This window comes from Diadema antillarum, unplaced genomic scaffold (assembly GCF_040938485.1).
Source record: "Diadema antillarum isolate AM-2024a unplaced genomic scaffold, OU_Dant_1.0 seq00000732_RagTag, whole genome shotgun sequence".
Classification (NCBI taxonomy): domain Eukaryota; kingdom Metazoa; phylum Echinodermata; class Echinoidea; order Diadematoida; family Diadematidae; genus Diadema; species Diadema antillarum.
This window is the reverse complement of record NW_027271633.1, coordinates 587,662-603,106: the sequence shown is the minus strand read 5'-3', so window position 1 is coordinate 603,106 and position 15,445 is coordinate 587,662. Positions and strand designations below refer to the sequence as shown.

Genomic DNA, 15,445 nt, shown 5'->3' with positions numbered 1-15,445 from the left:
ACGGTCAGTCACTGCAGAGTGGTATATTGAAACTCGACCCAGCATTGGGAAAGACAAAGGCATTATTCAGATTGAGCTATTATAGAAATGACGTTTTTAGAATTCAATATGTATTGGAATTCAATGTGCATTATAAAAGAAATTCGCCTTATTTTCATTGTGTTTGTGAAATTCAAACTTCATCAGGGTATTTCATATTCATCTGTGTGTTAGCGTATGTGTGTATGTGTTTGTTTGTGTGTCTTTTGGTTTGATTTGTTTAGTAATAACTCGGTGATTTTCATATAAGCTACATGGCAGTGGCAGAAAAGGAATACAGAATAAATGGGTGGGAGTTAGCAGGGTCGCAAGCGAAAAAAAAAAGCAGTATAGATCATGCATAAAACAGAGACCGTCACATAAAAAAAACAACATTGTGCAGAAACTGCATAAAAAGGGAGGATTTGAAAGAAGAAGCACTAATAGATATGAATACAGATTAGTAAAAGGAATCCATATTTGAAAACAAAAAATTATAGAAAAACATAATGAAGCAGAATGAGTGATATATTACGTAGGGGAAAAAAAAAACTTCAACACCTGCTGGCGACAGCAAGAACATAAGGCCTATTCGTCCGTGAATTTCTACATTAGTCACACAATACTGTGTGCAGCAACGAACAAAGGGCAGTAAATGTCACAAATCGGGAATGTGGATCAGGGAGTGTTAGCTTCTGTCATCGATAAAACTAGTTTGCAGCTAGACACATGTCCCATTACGTAGAGGTATATTCACTTTCATCTTTATAGATCGGAAGTTCTGTGAACAATGAATGCATATTAATATGGGTGCCTCTGATAGAAGATCCGTGTAGGACGCAGGACCTGTCTTTTCTATGTATCATGAATATCATTAACAATCCATCTTTTGTCTCTTTCAGCCCTCCCTTTCTTTCTACGAATGTATGAATATATAAAAGTATATTCAAGAACGTACTTCACACCAGGACAACTACTTTACCATTAAAACGCGAGGTTGATGTCGGGGAAAAGTGCAAAAATTAATGATCCTGCCATGTAAAGAACATGACATTGTATGCTTTTCGCACATAATAGCATAAACCAACCTGTTCGAAAGTCAAGTCGCGCGTGTTGCTGAGTGTACTCTATAATACCAGTCGCAAGTACATGAATGAAACGTTTTTGATAGATGTCATTATGGCTCGGTGGAATTTACGGATCACTCTTTACGAGTGCACGGAGATTCAACGCATACTTCTGTCGTTAGACGATGAATGATATGAATAAAAAGAAACATGGAATATGATGAAAAAATAATGATGCCCGCAGCAACAGCAAATCTTGTTCAAGGCCTGCCACAGGCATTTGAGTCCCGGGAATTTTTGTGTGTACTCAAGAGTGTATACAGCAGGTGCAAAGATAAGTCCTCTTGCGAGGCACGCAAATTGCCAGGTTTATCCTCAAATTTAAAAGCATTGTAGTAGGATCGTGGCTATTCGACTCCGTACGTGCATGACTGTTCGCCCTGATGAACGCAGCGACGCGTATTACAGGCATCAGCGCCCGTCCATAATACTGCCATCTTTCAAACAAGCTTCCATAGTGTATCTCACCAGCTACGTGCGAATAAAACACACACGCACACACGCACATACACACACACACACGCACATGCGCACAATCACACGATAAAAGAAGGAACGAATAGCACGTATTAATGCCTAATCACAAAATGTCTCCCTACCGTTTTCGACAAAACAGTCTCATACCCTCTGTATATTTAGATGGCGTAGTCGGGGGAAATCTTGGAGTACAATTTGTCACCTATACTAGGTCTAGATCTCTCCTTTTTTTTTCCTTTCTTTTTTTTTTTTGGTTGTTCATTCACTCCTTGGGCGTCTATTACTGTTTTCTATTCCTGCCTACCTTAGCGCATTGTTTGCGACGATGGCTTGGGAATTTAGCAAGAATGTTGCGTCAGTTATTTCCTCAAAACGTTCTGAATGAACAAAGACAAAAAAGGTCACTAACCACGACGTAAGAAAGCAGGTGAAAGAAAACGCAGGAAATAAATTTTAAGGGCCATGTATGTCTCCATGGCCGAGCCTGAATAAGATCTGTAACGAGGTTGTGGATGTTTGATTTTACGAATTTCTACTTTAAGGGAAAACAAAACAAAACGAAATAAAGTGTTAAAACAGGTCATGCCGAGGGGAACATTTTAACCCATTTTATGGGGCAAGGTTGATTTCGTTAATGTCGTCAACATTGACAAATTGTTGACACTGTGCATAATTCGGACAATTGTCACGGGACAGATTTAGCCGCCAGGACAATGATCACTAGGAAAAGATGCCTCCCGTGGTACTCGCCTCCTTATCAAAACTAAAGACATGAAGGTACTATGGGATATCTTCCGGTTTCTTCTAGACGGAATCATATTACGCTGTCTCTCTGCAAACATAATTCTCAAACAATGGGTCGACACTTCGAACTTGCTAAAAGAAGATATTTTGCGTAAAAGCCCTAGGAATGAAGGGGGGAGGGGAGTAAGTTGAACAATGTTAAGCAAGTAGATTAAGTGGAGCCTATGGGATTATGTAAGCTATAATATCCTTCCGACAGTTCTAGGTCACAAATCGTAAGACGGATATACAAAAACCAAATCCATAGAGGACAAAATAATATCAAGCAAGAGGGAAGAGAAAAAAGAAGAGAAAATAGTTCGTAAAAAGGAAAAAAATCCTCCAGAAATTTGAGGTTCATACACTTGATCGTCACTGACTTTACGCGGAGGGTTGCTTCTGCCATGTCTGCGATTCTCTAAACGAAACGATCAATATGCCTTGTTTTTAGAAAATTAATACCGACCGTTTGAAAGTAAGTCACACATGCCTAATTGATTAACACTGGCGTCTCTTTTGAGGCATAAAATTGCGTCATGCAGCGACCGCTAACGAGATAATGTCCATGATACAGGCGACACGCTAGATAGAATATAACGTCGAGGGAATAGACTCGGATATGAAGCCTGGTGTACGGGGCCCAACCCTGTGGTCGGACCGGTCAATGCACCTGGGTGGGGAGTTCATTGGCTTTAAAAGACAAGAGCAACAAAAAACTAAGTAAATAGAACACTCTAAAATTAGACTGGTAGTTCAAGATTTTAAATGTTGTCACTTTCCAACCCGCGGTTTTTATATTAAATTTAACACTCAAAATGTTTTATTTATATGTTAAATATTGGAATAAACAATTTCAGAAACGGTAAAGCCCAAATTCTGAGTGTTAAATTTCATCTTCAAGATAGGTTGGAGGGGTAACAAATTTAAAAGGTTGATATAAAATCACATTTTTAGAATGGAAAAAAATACCATTGCTACCTGTTAGAGGAATGAGCAGGCCTGTGATAGAATTATAGTTTGTTTTATATTTTGAAAGATATTGTCAAGTACTTTTGATTTTTCAAGAGATCAAATTGTTAGAGTATAATCAAGTCCCTCAAACGAGCAGTCGTCACGAATTCCCGCCATATCAGTTTGATGCTTTTCTTGGATGATTTTTTTCCTTCTCTGTCATTCTCCCTAGAGTCGCCCTTTAATGTAAACTAATACATGAATACACACAACATCACACACATACACACACACTCGCAAACATACATACACACAACACGCACAGGTGTTCACGGGTGGCTGCTCCCAGGCTAAAGCATTACACCCTGCTTGATAGTGGCATGTAGTTCCGTGGAGCGTGCGTTCTCGTTTTACCCCCCCCCCCCCTCTCGATATGTTACCGCCGATTTCGAGACACATTGTACGTGATAAGACACACACAAACGTCTCCCGACAAGTAACTTTTTCTTTTTGAAAGAAGAAAATTAAACGTTTAAAGATATCAATATCAGTACAGATACGTGATGCGTGATAGATTATCTTGTTATATGATTCATTTAAATACATTACACATTTAATAGACATTTTGTTCTGCACACCACAATGTAAATGATAGTAGGCTGAATTATTGTACCAGTATTAGAGTTTATGACCCGGTCGTATGGCCGGGTATAACACAAGCAAAACGGAACATTTCTGAAGTGTTGATAAGTATGAGAATTAATGGATTCTTTTCTGAAAACAAAGTTCTGAGTCTCTACTGTGGGCCTACATCATAAATGTCTGGCTTTCAGGAGCCAGGAGGTGCCGAATTAGTCAATAAAGAATATAAAGACATATCGAATTAATATTATCCATGATCACCTCATTTCACTATAATACAGAGCATCTTGCAACCATGCACGACCACATGGAATTTCTTATAGACTTTCCAAAGTTGTCTATTTCTGAATGTTCGAAAAGTTTCATTATAAGAGTTTTTTTTGTGTGTGTGTGTTTGTGTCTGTCTGTTTTTTTGTTTTACACTATGATTCTTTTTTTTTTGCTTTTATGTTTTTTAAGGTGTTATAATGTTTGTTTCGGATTTAACATCTTATTCCACCCCCCCCCCCCCATGCAAAGTCTAAAATGACTTCGATCTGAAACTTGCATTTGATAAGATTTGTTTTGACTTTGCACTATCAAAGGGGAAAAATGTCCTTTTACGAATAGAAAGAAACTAACACAAATCCCAAACATGTTTAGACTGATGTAAAAAGAAACTGCAATGACATGAAATGATGTCCCTGCTTTGTTTTCACTTTTCAGAATTATTTGTATTTTACCATCTTTGACATTATTGACAAAACCCTAAAGAGAGTGCCAAAAACAAAAATGGAAAATTTCCTTCGACGAGGCAAAGGGAAAATCGAAACAAGCTTGTAATTCGTCAACGATTTTAACAGGAAACTTCTTCGCACACAGATTCATCCAGCATGGTTAAAATCATTTATTTATAATAAAATTTGTTCGCCTCATTAATGCAATAAAGCCATCGAGATGCAATAACCTGTTCAGTTGTAAGCAATTACGATCACACCAGCATACTCCTTTTTGCAGGGGTGATGAAGCCACGATTCTTTAGACTTCGGAATCCCTCTAAAAAATGTCAGTACACCATGTGCGCCTATTCTCAGAGAAAAAAAAAAGCAATTACAGCTGCCTTTTATTGACGTCATTAATAACTATAGATAGAAGTCCGCAATATGTCACTTTTTACAAGTGTTATGTCTATTATGAATTGATTGCATTTCCTTTTCTTCTCTCAGGAGATTGATAACACGCGGAGGAGCAATACACGCCTTGCCAGCTGTAAGCAATAATACCAATGTTAGGGACATTTTCCTCTTCAGTCGAGGAGACGTGTGAATAACATTCACACCAGTTCATGGGTATAAATCAATGAGGCAAAAATGGACTTAGTCTTTGACAAGCATCAATCAATGATATTTCACCTTCCTGCTTTGATAGCGATGTCAAGCAAGCAAGAGTGTGAAGAAAATGAGCGCCATCTCTTTTGCCACAAATGGTTGATTACAAAAATAAGTAAATACATATGTGATTTAACGAGCGCAGTTTGCGACTACAAGAGGCAAAGATGATAAATTCATCGTTCTACCCTCAAGTTCCAGATATCACATTATTCTCTGCGATAGGCCTATTAAACTGCATCATATATTATTGTGTTTATGTATATAAATATCTATATTATTATAGTGACAACCAATAGTTGTGTCACCAATGGACGTCGATGTGTTGAACATGGCGATCAATGCTTCCATCATGTACTAATATTTCCATTCATTTATTTACTTATCTAATTATTTATTTATTCATTCCTTCAGTAATTTGCTTATCAATTAACTCAATTATTTAATTAACTATTTATTCATTCACACGTTAATTATGTATTGCTAGTACTTCATAGGGTAAAACTCAAACCTTTCTTTATTTCTAGCCTTTTTTCTATTTCGGTTTTTCAAAATTACATGGGTTAGTAAGTTCATTTGCCTATGATTTTGGAATTTACTTGAATTCTAAAAGCGTTCTTGAAGATGAAGTAGAATGTCACTCTAAATTTCAGAAGTCCTACCGTCGGAGTGGGCCTGTAATTTGCTACAAGAAGGTAAATGTTTGTTGTAAATGAGATTCAAATTCCCCAACTATTAGGAAATAATTCCATTGAAATTGTAGGTGTGTACGATGAATTAATTTGACAGTAACGCTAATTACTTTTAATGGCTTCACACACCATTAATATTATAAAAATGTCAAAACTGCAAACTTTCGAGACGTATGAAACATTTTGTTCATGTCTCTTCTATCCTCAAGCCAATCATTATCACTTGAAGCGACAGAGCGTTAAAAAAATGAAAATGATTTTATCTTTTATTTGTTCCTCTTTTACCTTGGGGAAACGATATTAAGCAAGCTTTCACGTATGCAATGCATTTTAATTTTCTCGCAAGTGATTTTTCATCGGGAAATGGTTTTCGTGAGAAGATAAGTTGGCGATGATAATAGGCAAGCAACTAATTGCAATTATAGTTAAGGACGCTAATGGAGTGTTGTTTAGCAACGACTCCATCAGCACGTGTTACTTTGAAGTAACGAGATAACACTTGTTATTCCCTCATCTGATTCTGTGCTGAAATAATGACCTCATTGGTACCGTAACTTGTCGCAAGGCGAGAAAATAAGCGCGTATTTAATTCCCATGAATGTTTAATGAAAAGTTCAATTGGTCAACCTTGGGAATTCGTCTCTCCAAAATACTGTTGTACGAAACCATACGAAATGTCTGGGCAAGCGAAAAAAAAAATGCAATAAAGAGTGGTGAGATAGAGATTCAGAAAAAGCCATACCCTTGGGATGCAGCATATGACGCAAATCGGCGGACATGGACATTCAAGAAAATATAACATCAAGTTTAATTTTCTCTTTTAACACAACAACAACGAGCTAGATAACAGATAGCAAATCATCTTGCTCACTGCATCATCATAAAACATTTTAACAAGAATGAAGTTCGGAAACAAGCAATTATCATGATGTTAGTAGAATATAGCGTCGTCGGTAATTTTCAATAGTTTTGGATAACCAAAAAATGCAATCAACCTGGCATCTTAAAAGCACCGTCCGTAACATGCTACGTTACTTTGGTGTCTACGAATGCACTTTTTGTACATGTCTAAATTTAGAGTCACTATTGACGTAGCAATGTTCTGGAAAAGCACTTTTGATTACGAAGTAGACCTTAAAACTCAACTATAACTTAATCTCTTAGCACCCTTCTACACTTGTAAGTTTCGACTTTTAAAGGAAGGATAGGAGACTTCCACATGTCGCAGAAACCACCGCTTGTAGCAGTTTCATCGACCTTAAAGTTGCCTATCTTATCACGAAATTGAAATGACAAGGCTCTAGAAATGGAAACATACGTACACACACACACACACACTCACATTTTTAAGCACTCTTGTCTCTTATATCTTCATGATAAAGCAAATAGTGTAGTTGTTATGGTCTGCGGTTGATTTTTTACATGCCTACTAATGGCATGATCATTAAATACTGTATTCTTAACAGGTCCAAATTTCCGATTACGATGACAATCTCTTCTTCTTCTTTTTTTTTTTGCCATTTTTTGATGCAAACTGTGTCCTTGCCCACTTTTGATGAGCACCGACTAATTTTCGACAGCCTCATCACGTTCTGAGGCAATTACTCTATTTAATTAACTAACCTTCGTTTTTTTTTTCTTGTTTGTCATGTTTGTTATTGTGCAATAAACGGACTGTGGTCTATATCGCCTCAACGGGGGGGGGGTGCAAGGATGGTGAGAAATGATGCAGTTACTAGATTGTTTTGGAGAAATGGTTTGCATTTATTGAACATGAGCCCAGGATCGATCTTAGCATATGTTCAGTTGAGCTGTGTGATGTACAATGTGTATTAATTACTTGACAATCATTTTGCACGTGACAACGGTCACCTTAAGAAAAAGCTTAAATTTCAGAATCCTTAAATATTCATGAAAGCACAATTTCAATTTTCCACGAACACTTTCTTTAAGGGAAATGTTTAAGTTGTCTTTGTTTATTTCTGAAGGGTGTTTGTGTATTTTGTTAATTTGGTTCACGTCCTTGAAATTTGTCATTTTCCGGACAAGTTAACTCTTTTAAAGGTTATGGAGTTTTGCATGTTAGTTTTTTTAACTATGTTGCTCTTTGTTCTAATGTGTGTATATCACGGCAATTAAAACAAATGTTATACTACATTATGCAAAGGATGTGAAACCAGAAAAATTATAATTCTATTGCTTATTGTCTTTGTTAGTTCTGTAATATGGGAGAATTGGTAAGAAATTCGTGCAAACAAATATTCTTGTCGGTGTTTTGTGAAGAACAAAAAACGAGTTGACTTTATGAGTGAGACCATACAGCCGCGTTTATTGGACAGACTTTTAGAAACATAAGCAGTATGTCTGGTAATAATATTAGTTAATGAGTTCAAGAAATAACCAAGTCTGGATACATCTTATGGTCTACACTTGGAAAGCATGGGCGTCACCAGGGGGGGTGCGTTGGGTGCGAACGCACCCCCCTTCAGATCCTTAAAAAAAAAAAAAAAAAAAAAAAAAAAAAAAAAAAAAAATCAGTCTGCGAGTGACCTCAACGCCGGACGCTTAATAATTATTCTTTTCTATTTTCTTTTTTATAGTTTGCACCAGGGACACACACACAAACACACACACACACACACACACAAAAAAAAAAAGCTCGTCGGCAAAAACAAATACGCACCCCTGGTTCTGGCAGCGCTGATTTTATACATATCTATCAGTATTCTACAGTGTTTACTATCTATCGACCGTACGGATCGGAGCACTTAATCAGTATACACGTTTGCATGTACGTGTGCTACTTACAAGTATGTAGGGTCTATGTATTACTAAAACTGACCAATCCACATTGCCAGCCCAAGAGCGAGCCTTAGCCTCATTAAAAAAAAAATGGAGGGGCAAGCATATTTTAGTTTTGCCCCCCCCCCTCCCCCATAATTAATGATTCCCGAAATGAGAAGATTTTCTTGCTTTTGAAAGAAAAAAATGTTGGTCCCATAAAGATATTGGACGGCAAGCGCACCATTTGCCAACCCCACATAATCATAATTCCCGCGATGAAAAGATTTTCTTGCTTTTTTGTTAGAATTCAAGAAATCTGTCCAATTATTTCACTCAAAAGCAGTGGCGTAACCATGGTAACTACGGAGGAGGGGGGGGGGGTGCGCCCCCTCCCAATCCGCTGGTTAAAAAAAAAAAAAAATTACCGAAATAGTAGTTCAAGTGTTAGTAAACTGCATGCTTTTGAATGAAAGGGTGATCCAGAAATAAGATATTTTTCTATGATTTCCTTTAACCATAATTAAATAGGCATATAGCGTGAAACATTGTTCAAAAAGCCCGGACCCGACAAAAGATTGTGATTCCTGGTCGGCATTCTGCATATAAGCAGGATGTGCGCAGTGTACTCAGTACATCCGAACGAAGAGTCGCTACAATGTTGCGCAATGTTCAGTTCAGTTCAGTTCAGTTTTTTATTTCTGCATTTCAAAATCAATACAAATCAACAAATCAACAAAATACTTACATAGTCATTTACACAGCTAATATTCGTAACGTTTGGATCTTACATACATTTTCTTCTTTTTTTTTTCAAGAACGAATATCATATATGAAAGGAAGCAATAGGAAATGATAAAAATGAAATGCAGGGGACCATCATCATAAGCTAAGCTTGACGAGGATGATGGCCCCAGGTAAAGAGATACATAAAGAAAATCTTGCCACTCACTGAGTGGGGGGTAATTGTGCAATGGGCTCAACGAAGAGATACATAAAGAAAATCTTGCCACTCACTGAGTGGGAAGTAATTGTGCGAAGGGCGTGCGGTGCAGTGCGGTGTGCATTGTGTTGGGATGAATCTTGGTTTGTACGTTGAGTGTTATTTTGTGTATCAGTGTGATGAGGTGAATGTTACTTCAGTTATGGCCGTGAACTCATTGTTTAGGGTGTTTGTTGACCAGGTGGTATGAATATTTATGTGTCAGAAGTATACTGGATTATGAGGGTGTTTTTTAGTTCTCGTTTGAAAATGTTCAACGACGTACGTTGTTTTAAATTAGGGGGTAAAGAATTCCAAATATCTGGTCCATTGTGCTTTAATGATTTTTGAGTTAAAATGATTCTGGGGTTTTCGAGATGGTAATCGGACGACTGACGTGTTGGATATGAATGAACGGTGAAATTTGGAGTGAAGAAGCCATCAAAAATTTTTGGAAGACAATTAAATGTATATTTATACATAAAAACGGCAGTTTGAAAGGTGTGAAGATCCTCAATTTTCAATGTTTTTAGTTGACGAAATAGGGGATTGGATGGGGATAAGTAACGGGAATTGGTAATCAAACGTACAGCACGTTTTTGGAGAGTAAAAATTGGATTAATTTTAGTTGAGCCACAGTTTCCCCAAGCGATATTGCAGTATGTGATATGTGGTAAGATCAATGCATTGTATAGAATAGTCAGGGAATTTTGAGAAATGAAGTTGAATGAATGTGATGTAGAATGAATGTGATGTAGAATGTACACCTTTGTACCTTACGCTTCGTTATTATCAAAGCTAGATCATTGACTTTGCAGTGTTACTTTACATACTAGTCTATATCAAAATGTCTTGCATTGCCAATAAAAAGACTTGACCTGGGGTAATTCCTAACTTTTCCATGTATATAATACACACACACAAACAAACACGCACAATTAGTTTAGGGGATGCTCTATAAAGTGCAGATTTTGGACATCCTTTCCCCGCTTGGTCACTTTGACGCCACCTCGCTGGTCATACCTACCCCAGTCATGAACATAAACCCACACCCTTATACCACTGGATCCAGGGGGAAGGGCGCATCGGGCGTCCCCCCCCCCTTTCATTTCCAAAGCGAAAAAAAAATAAATAAAATAGCTGCAAACGGCAGTTTTGGGACAGTAAAATGTCAAAATTTTCAAGCTCGCTCGCTCCTCTCGCTCGCATTTAGTCCTAATGCCATTCTCCTGAAGTTGCTGCCAGTAATTGCCGGCAGTTGCGCCTGGTGCGCCCCCCCCCCCTTAATTTCCAAAGCGAAAAAATATAGCTACAAACGGCAGTTTGGGGACTATAAAATGTCAAAATTTTCAAGCTCGCTCGCTCCGTTCGCTCGCATGTAATCTTTATGCCATTCTTCTGATGTTGCTGCCAGTAATTGCCTGCAGTTGCGCCCGGTGCGCCCCCCTTAATTTCCAAAGCGAAGAATTAGTCCTAATGCCATTCTCCTGAAGTTGCTGCCAGTAATTGCTGGCAGTTGCGCCTGGTGCGCCCCCCCCCCCTTAATTTCCAAAGCGAAAAAATATAGCTACAAACGGCAGTTTGGGGACTGTAAAATGTCAAAATTTTCAAGCTCGCTCGCTCCGTTTGCTCGCATTTAATCTTTATGCCATTCTTCTGATGTTGCTGCCAGTAATTGCCTGCAGTTGCGCCCGGTGCGCCCCCCCCCCCCCCTTAATATCGAAAGCGAAAAAATATGGCTAAGAACGGCAGTTTTTGGACTGTAAAATGTAAACTTTTCAAGCTCGCTCGCTCGCATTTTATTGTTATGCAATTCACCTAATGTTGCTGCCAGTAATTGCCAGCAATTCCGCCCGGTGCCCATCCCCCTTAATTTCCAAATCGAAAAAATATGGCTAAGAATGGCAGTTTTTGGACTGTAAAAATGTAAAATTTTCAAGCTCGCTCGTTCCGCTCGCTCGAATGTAATCATTATGCTCTCCTGATATTGCTGCCAGTATTTGCCAGCAGTTGCGCCCGATGCGCCCCCTTCAATTCTAAAGCGAAGAAATATAGCTATACAAACGGCAGTTTGTTTGTTTTTTACTGTAAAATGTCAAAATTTTCAAGCTCGCTCGCTCGCTCGCTCGCATTTAATTGTTACGCAGTTCTCCTGATGTTGCTGCCACTAATTGCCGGCAGTTGAGCCCGGTGCGCCCCCCCCCCCCCCTCCTTTATTTCCAAAGCGAAAAAAATATGGCTCCAAATGGCAGTTTGGGGACTGTAAAATGTCAAAATTTTCAAGCTCGCTCTCTTCGCTCGCTCGCATTTAATTGTTATGCCATTCACCTGATGTTGCTGCCAGTAATTGCCAGCAGTTGCGCCCGGTGCGCCCCCCCCCCTTTAATTTCCAAAGCAAAAAAATATGGCTACAAATGGCAGTTTTGGGACTGTAAAATGTCAAACTTTTCAAGCTCGCTCGCTAGTTCGCTCGCATTTAATTGTTATGCAATTCTCCTGATGTTGCTGCCAGTAATTACCGGCAGTTGCGCCCGTTGCGCCCCCACCCCTCCTTTATTTCCAAAGCGAAAAAATATAATGGCTCCAAATGGCAGTTTTTGGACTGTAAAATGTCAAAAATTTCAAGATCGCTCTCTTCGCTTGCTCGCATTTAATTGCTATGCCATTCACCTGATGTTGCTGCCAGTAATTGCCAGCAGTTGCGCCCGGTGCCCCCCCCCCTTAATTTACAAAGCAAAAAGATATGGCTACAAACGGCAGTTTCGGGACTGTAAAATGTCAAAATTTTCAAGCTCGCTCGCTCCCCTCGCTCGCATGTAGTCGTTATGCCATTCTCCTGATATCGCTGCCACTAAGTGCCAGTAATTTGTCGTTTCACGCCGTCATTCCATAATCCATTTATAGGGGGTACAACCCCCTCCGGCACTTCCACACCCTCCCCCCACCCTTGCTCGCTCCCTCGCATACTAACCCCCCCCCCCCCCCCCAAGATGAAATCCTAGCTACGCCGGTGCCCTCTCCCCGCTTGGTTTCCCTTAAAAAAAACAGTAAAAGTCTAGGGATTGAGAGCTTCCTATATTCTAAATATCTGTTCAAAAAATCTCGTAAACATTTAGTGTCAAAACGCACCCCCCTTGAAAAAAAGCTGGTGACGCCCCTGGAAAGATGGATTGCTTCTTCTTTTTTTAAATTTGCTTTTAGTCTGCGCCTTCGCCGATACATCTTTATCTTGAAAATATGTATTACAGAGCTCCGGTCATGCATAATAAAGTAATATCTTGTTTGTTTGTTTTTTTGCAATTACTTTCTGCGTCCTAATCCACGTCTTTCAAGTGAATATTTCCCTCCCCAATAGGTTTATGAACGTTTCTATATCTCTACAGAATGCCCCATGAAATCTTTTGACTTGAACGATCTTTGTGATTTGCGATTCAAATGTGGCATCATGGAACATAATTCATTTGATTTTTTTACAGAATTGGAAGGGGAGAGAGGTGAAACTCAACTACCACACAATTATGTAAATTCTGTATCAATTTGTTACTTTCAATCTGGCAAGACTACATTGAGATTGCTATCGGGGCAGAATTCTACGAGAAAGTAAATAATGTAGATGCGGTCCTGGAATTCAATAATTCTGTCTCTTTGAATGTCATGATATTTCAGGAGATATCAGTCGAGGAAAATGTAATTCACCTTTCCTTTAACCCAAAGGAGGCCCGTAATTCAACTTTTATGGAAATTTCTAGCGCGGGGAACAGAAATTACGTTTGTAACACCCGAGTAAGTACATGACGCGGAAGAAGATAGATTCGTGATAATATCGCTGCTGCTGCTATACGTTAGTATACAATATTGAATGCCTACACAACATGAATGTTATTTCCACCGTACAACTATCTTCACCAACTGGATGATCACTGGTATTTGAAGAGTTCTTGAGAACTTCCATTCATCGTCGGCGATGATGACGACATGCGTAATTATAACCTATTTTCAGCAATACTTCAAGATTAGCCTACGCGTCGGATTATCGAGCCAGGAGCTCATTCAAGAGACCAATCCCCTATTAAGTTCCTAGTTGCTTCGTCATTAGATACAAAACACTACAGACTTCTTTTGCTGGTAAGCGGAAATTCTCTAACAATGCGAAGTTTGGGGTTCACTGTAGGTGTGTTAGTATACGATTAACAACACACTTGATCGTGCTGCAATTATCTTGTCCATGGAATGTCTACCAATATCTTTCAGTACTCTACATGCAATACATTTTGAAAAGAGGATAACGTAGAGTGTGTTTGCTTTATTATCTTGGGTCAACAGTTGAAACGATCTAAGGCTTTACGACCCCTGTACCTTTACATGATTACTTTAGCTTTTAAAAAAGATGCAATGCATTGATAAAGATTGGATATTATCATGGCAGTTTGTATATCTCTGGCTAAACACGATTTCGCAAGTAAGTTCATAGTTCCTCCCGCACAGATCCACTCTGTTGAAAAAAAAAAAGAACACAAACGGAAATAAGGGGAGCGTATCGAAATTCCTAATGCACGTCGGTAGGCAAACAATTCCTGCGCTGAGCATACTTTCGTTCTTTTTGAATGAAAACGGTTGAGGCAATGATACGATGGCTTCTATATACATCGCCTCCTAATGACTAAAAAGACAATTAACTAATCAAATGATTAATCACAGTAGATTAAGTGAAGTGTCCGTGTGCGAATTTTTCTGTTTGTTGCGCGTATTGATGTGTGAGTGATTTGATGGAAATGCACAAAATATGTTGCAAGACGAAGACAATAACGTTCAACACAGCTCTATCGCTTTGACACAAACGCGATCGCACATCAATTTGAGATACATGATATTGTATAAACGTGATAAAAGAACAATGATTTTTCCTCCTTTTATACTTTTCAATGAACTATCTGGCAAAGAAACCAATCAAATAAAAGAGTGAATTGATACAATCTCACTGAAAGCTACAGAAAAAAATCTCAAGAGAAGAGGTACCAAGAACCAGATATCTGTTAATCTAATCACTGGTTTAACTTTGCAATATTTTGTAATTGTATAGACCAGTTAACTTTTGGCTTAATGATCAAACTTACCTGTATTTGGCAACCACTCTTCAAGAGCTATGGTTTTCCGGCGCGGAGAGTTTTCTGTGCAATAGTTTGAGTGCTGTGACAGAACTATTTAAAGTTAATCACTGTCAAGAGGGTTGAGTAAGTTCAGCAATTTAGAAGATGCGTCAACTGTTGTTGCAAAAGATCGTCCAAATATCACTTGTACCAGCGTGCCTTTTCTTGTTGCACTAGATGCGTTATTTTCATTCACTTCTTCGTCACCTGTTTCGAACAACGAAACACCGTGTCTCTCCCCTCGGTCCTGTTAGTCGTGTGTGTGCGAGCACGAACAGGTAAAGAAATGAAATGGAACATACACCAAATGGACAAAAGAAAAAAAGGTATTGGCACAATGCCCTGATGACGGGACCCGTTATCTCCTAGTCAACATTGTCTGGTGTGGCGCTATAACACTGCTGCTTCTTTTTTGGGAGGGAAGTTGTGTGCGCTCGTACGACGGGCTGCGGAGTGTTGTTAGAACGCGTTCGGTTGC

General features: G+C 38.8%; 1 protein-coding gene across 1 annotated transcript in view; it reads right to left on the bottom strand.

Annotated features, from left to right (window-relative positions):
- The window catches only part of LOC139738254 (uncharacterized), a 93,077-nt gene extending 78,119 nt beyond the window's left edge, over positions 1-14,958 (bottom strand). The window contains exon 1 of the mRNA XM_071648905.1: positions 14,935-14,958. The gene's annotated coding sequence lies outside the window, so the exon portion shown is untranslated. The remainder of the gene's footprint in view (positions 1-14,934) is intronic.
- Between the last annotated feature and the right edge of the window lie 487 nt (positions 14,959-15,445).